The sequence below is a fragment of the Cinclus cinclus genome, unplaced genomic scaffold (assembly GCF_963662255.1).
Source record: "Cinclus cinclus unplaced genomic scaffold, bCinCin1.1 SCAFFOLD_54, whole genome shotgun sequence".
Lineage (NCBI taxonomy): Eukaryota > Metazoa > Chordata > Aves > Passeriformes > Cinclidae > Cinclus > Cinclus cinclus.
The window spans coordinates 10,817-16,224 of NW_026912192.1; positions in this window are offsets into that span (position 1 = coordinate 10,817).

The following is a 5,408-nucleotide window of genomic DNA, read 5'->3' on the forward strand; positions in this document are numbered from 1 at the left end:
GAGACAGCGTGCTAGGCTCTGTTTCACAGCACCTTGGAGAACACGCCCTTGAAGAATGCCGTCTCTGTTCCGCAAAAGCTCTGCCACAGTGAAGGTGGAAGAAGCAGCCTGTGGCCACGGGCAGAGCTGGTCAACAGCTGCGCCTAACTTTCCCAAGCTGCGAGAGCATTCTCAGCCGAGTTCTGCTTTGACAGAGCTATTGCTGAACTTTTGCAGTCCCGGAGGCTGCTGAAACCAAGGCTGTGTTCTGCCTCTTCATTCTTGCCTTCCTGTGCTCCAGCGAGAAGTGAAGCTCTGGCACGGCATTCAGCTTTGCCGCCTCTCTGCACGGAAAGCACTAGACAGAACTAGTGTGCTTCGTGCATGCTCTCTCCTCGCTTTTATGGTCACTGCTCTGCTTTTTGCTTGGCAGCGTTCCAAGGGTCCACGGCATACCTCTTGCACAGCGAGAGGTGGCCGGCGAGGAATACTTGCTGGCTTAAGTCGTTCCATGCTCAAGGCATTCATCAGAGCAACACCATGCGGGAAAAGAGGGGGGAACATTGCAGGACAAATTTCTATGCTGGAACATGATTGTCTGCGAGACAGCTCTCCGCAGCGCTAGTATTTGGCCAGGCTGAAATCAGCGCCACGGGAAGCCAATCTGACAAGCGGAGTGCAACGAGCGCGGCGATATGGGGCCACTTGGCAGGTGGCCGAAGAAAGACGGCTGCCCCGCGAATGTGGTGCCAGAAGGCAAGTTTCAGCAGGGCGTTCCGGGCGAGCTTAATGTGTAGCCGCACTTGTTCTAGGCGAGATTGTAGCCGAGAAGCTTTCCGTCTCCATTCACGAGGCAAGAAAAGCAGAACGCAATGGTCTAGAGGGTTGAGAAGAAAAGTGCTCGTAGCGAGCTCGTTGCGGCAGAAGCGAAAGCCAGGAGCAGCGTGCTCGGTGCGAGAAGTAGACGGCGCTTCGCCTCCTTGGGAAGGAAATCGCGTCTGGGCACGAACGGCAGCCAGCGAAGCTTCAGAACAGCAGGCTGTTCTGCTCAGCGTACGAGCCTGAAGTGAGTGGCAAGGGCTAAGGGGACAGTTCCAAGGCATCTAGCTTTCCTGCTAGCAATGCCATTTCTACCCTGCTGTGGAAAACATTGTCCTTTGCCCTTCTGCTCCGAGAGGCACAGAGCACCTCGGCAGACGCAGTGCAGAGGGAAAGGACACAGTATCCGAGGGAGCGTGGCGCCGCTTAGGCGGGCAAAGCAGAAAGGTGCCGCCCGGCACTGGCTTTGACTCCCTGAGCTTCCTTGCTAGGACAGCAGCTGCCGAAAGCTGGCAACTAGGCTGCCAGAGTGCAGAATGTCAGCGGTCTGGCACGCCTGCTTGCCGAAAGCCAGGATCAGCGAGACAGCGTGCTAGGCTCTGTTTCACAGCACCTTGGAGAACACGCCCTTGAAGAATGCCGTCTCTGTTCCGCAAAAGCTCTGCCACAGTGAAGGTGGAAGAAGCAGCCTGTGGCCACGGGCAGAGCTGGTCAACAGCTGCGCCTAACTTTGCCAAGCTGCGAGAGCATTCTCAGCCGAGTTCTGCTTTGACAGAGCTATTGCTGAACTTTTGCAGTCCCGGAGGCTGCTGAAACCAAGGCTGTGTTCTGCCTCTTCATTCTTGCCTTCCTGTGCTCCAGCGAGAAGTGAAGCTCTGGCACGGCATTCAGCTTTGCCGCCTCTCTGCACGGAAAGCACTAGACAGAACTAGTGTGCTTCGTGCATGCTCTCTCCTCGCTTTTATGGTCACTGCTCTGCTTTTTGCTTGGCAGCGTTCCAAGGGTCCACGGCATACCTCTTGCACAGCGAGAGGTGGCCGGCGAGGAATACTTGCTGGCTTAAGTCGTTCCATGCTCAAGGCATTCATCAGAGCAACACCATGCGGGAAAAGAGGGGGGAACATTGCAGGACAAATTTCTATGCTGGAACATGATTGTCTGCGAGACAGCTCTCCGCAGCGCTAGTATTTGGCCAGGCTGAAATCAGCGCCACGGGAAGCCAATCTGACAAGCGGAGTGCAACGAGCGCGGCGATATGGGGCCACTTGGCAGGTGGCCGAAGAAAGACGGCTGCCCCGCGAATGTGGTGCCAGAAGGCAAGTTTCAGCAGGGCGTTCCGGGCGAGCTTAATGTGTAGCCGCACTTGTTCTAGGCGAGATTGTAGCCGAGAAGCTTTCCGTCTCCATTCACGAGGCAAGAAAAGCAGAACGCAATGGTCTAGAGGGTTGAGAAGAAAAGTGCTCGTAGCGAGCTCGTTGCGGCAGAAGCGAAAGCCAGGAGCAGCGTGCTCGGTGCGAGAAGTAGACGGCGCTTCGCCTCCTTGGGAAGGAAATCGCGTCTGGGCACGAACGGCAGCCAGCGAAGCTTCAGAACAGCAGGCTGTTCTGCTCAGCGTACGAGCCTGAAGTGAGTGGCAAGGGCTAAGGGGACAGTTCCAAGGCATCTAGCTTTCCTGCTAGCAATGCCATTTCTACCCTGCTGTGGAAAACATTGTCCTTTGCCCTTCTGCTCCGAGAGGCACAGAGCACCTCGGCAGACGCAGTGCAGAGGGAAAGGACACAGTATCCGAGGGAGCGTGGCGCCGCTTAGGCGGGCAAAGCAGAAAGGTGCCGCCCGGCACTGGCTTTGACTCCCTGAGCTTCCTTGCTAGGACAGCAGCTGCCGAAAGCTGGCAACTAGGCTGCCAGAGTGCAGAATGTCAGCGGTCTGGCACGCCTGCTTGCCGAAAGCCAGGATCAGCGAGACAGCGTGCTAGGCTCTGTTTCACAGCACCTTGGAGAACACGCCCTTGAAGAATGCCGTCTCTGTTCCGCAAAAGCTCTGCCACAGTGAAGGTGGAAGAAGCAGCCTGTGGCCACGGGCAGAGCTGGTCAACAGCTGCGCCTAACTTTCCCAAGCTGCGAGAGCATTCTCAGCCGAGTTCTGCTTTGACAGAGCTATTGCTGAACTTTTGCAGTCCCGGAGGCTGCTGAAACCAAGGCTGTGTTCTGCCTCTTCATTCTTGCCTTCCTGTGCTCCAGCGAGAAGTGAAGCTCTGGCACGGCATTCAGCTTTGCCGCCTCTCTGCACGGAAAGCACTAGACAGAACTAGTGTGCTTCGTGCATGCTCTCTCCTCGCTTTTATGGTCACTGCTCTGCTTTTTGCTTGGCAGCGTTCCAAGGGTCCACGGCATACCTCTTGCACAGCGAGAGGTGGCCGGCGAGGAATACTTGCTGGCTTAAGTCGTTCCATGCTCAAGGCATTCATCAGAGCAACACCATGCGGGAAAAGAGGGGGGAACATTGCAGGACAAATTTCTATGCTGGAACATGATTGTCTGCGAGACAGCTCTCCGCAGCGCTAGTATTTGGCCAGGCTGAAATCAGCGCCACGGGAAGCCAATCTGACAAGCGGAGTGCAACGAGCGCGGCGATATGGGGCCACTTGGCAGGTGGCCGAAGAAAGACGGCTGCCCCGCGAATGTGGTGCCAGAAGGCAAGTTTCAGCAGGGCGTTCCGGGCGAGCTTAATGTGTAGCCGCACTTGTTCTAGGCGAGATTGTAGCCGAGAAGCTTTCCGTCTCCATGCACGAGACAAGAAAAGCAGAACGCAATGGTCTAGAGGGTTGAGAAGAAAAGTGCTCGTAGCGAGCTCGTTGCGGCAGAAGCGAAAGCCAGGAGCAGCGTGCTCGGTGCGAGAAGTAGACGGCGCTTCGCCTCCTTGGGAAGGAAATCGCGTCTGGGCACGAACGGCAGCCAGCGAAGCTTCAGAACAGCAGGCTGTTCTGCTCAGCGTACGAGCCTGAAGTGAGTGGCAAGGGCTAAGGGGACAGTTCCAAGGCATCTAGCTTTCCTGCTAGCAATGCCATTTCTACCCTGCTGTGGATAACATTGTCCTATGCCCTTATGCTCCGAGAGACACAGAGCACCTCGGCAGACGCAGTGCAGAGGGAAAGGACACAGTATCCGAGGGAGCGTGGCGCCGCTTAGGCGGGCAAAGCAGAAAGGTGCCGCCCGGCACTGGCTTTGACTCCCTGAGCTTCCTTGCTAGGACAGCAGCTGCCGAAAGCTGGCAACTAGGCTGCCAGAGTGCAGAATGTCGGCGGTCTGGCACGCCTGCTTGCCGAAAGCCAGGATCAGCGAGACAGCGTGCTAGGCTCTGTTTCACAGCACCTTGGAGAACACGCCCTTGAAGAATGCCGTCTCTGTTCCGCAAAAGCTCTGCCACAGTGAAGGTGGAAGAAGCAGCCTGTGGCCACGGGCAGAGCTGGTCAACAGCTGCGCCTAACTTGCCCAAGCTGCGAGAGCATTCTCAGCCGAGTTCTGCTTTGACAGAGCTATTGCTGAACTTTTGCAGTCCCGGAGGCTGCTGAAACCAAGGCTGTGTTCTGCCTCTTCATTCTTGCCTTCCTGTGCTCCAGCGAGAAGTGAAGCTCTGGCACGGCATTCAGCTTTGCCGCCTCTCTGCACGGAAAGCACTAGACAGAACTAGTGTGCTTCGTGCATGCTCTCTCCTCGCTTTTATGGTCACTGCTCTGCTTTTTGCTTGGCAGCGTTCCAAGGGTCCACGGCATACCTCTTGCACAGCGAGAGGTGGCCGGCGAGGAATACTTGCTGGCTTAAGTCGTTCCATGCTCAAGGCATTCATCAGAGCAACACCATGCGGGAAAAGAGGGGGGAACATTGCAGGACAAATTTCTATGCTGGAACATGATTGTCTGCGAGACAGCTCTCCGCAGCGCTAGTATTTGGCCAGGCTGAAATCAGCGCCACGGGAAGCCAATCTGACAAGCGGAGTGCAACGAGCGCGGCGATATGGGGCCACTTGGCAGGTGGCCGAAGAAAGACGGCTGCCCCGCGAATGTGGTGCCAGAAGGCAAGTTTCAGCAGGGCGTTCCGGGCGAGCTTAATGTGTAGCCGCACTTGTTCTAGGCGAGATTGTAGCCGAGAAGCTTTCCGTCTCCATTCACGAGGCAAGAAAAGCAGAACGCAATGGTCTAGAGGGTTGAGAAGAAAAGTGCTCGTAGCGAGCTCGTTGCGGCAGAAGCGAAAGCCAGGAGCAGCGTGCTCGGTGCGAGAAGTAGACGGCGCTTCGCCTCCTTGGGAAGGAAATCGCGTCTGGGCACGAACGGCAGCCAGCGAAGCTTCAGAACAGCAGGCTGTTCTGCTCAGCGTACGAGCCTGAAGTGAGTGGCAAGGGCTAAGGGGACAGTTCCAAGGCATCTAGCTTTCCTGCTAGCAATGCCATTTCTACCCTGCTGTGGAAAACATTGTCCTTTGCCCTTCTGCTCCGAGAGGCACAGAGCACCTCGGCAGACGCAGTGCAGAGGGAAAGGACACAGTATCCGAGGGAGCGTGGCGCCGCTTAGGCGGGCAAAGCAGAAAGGTGCCGCCCGGCACTGGCTTTGACTC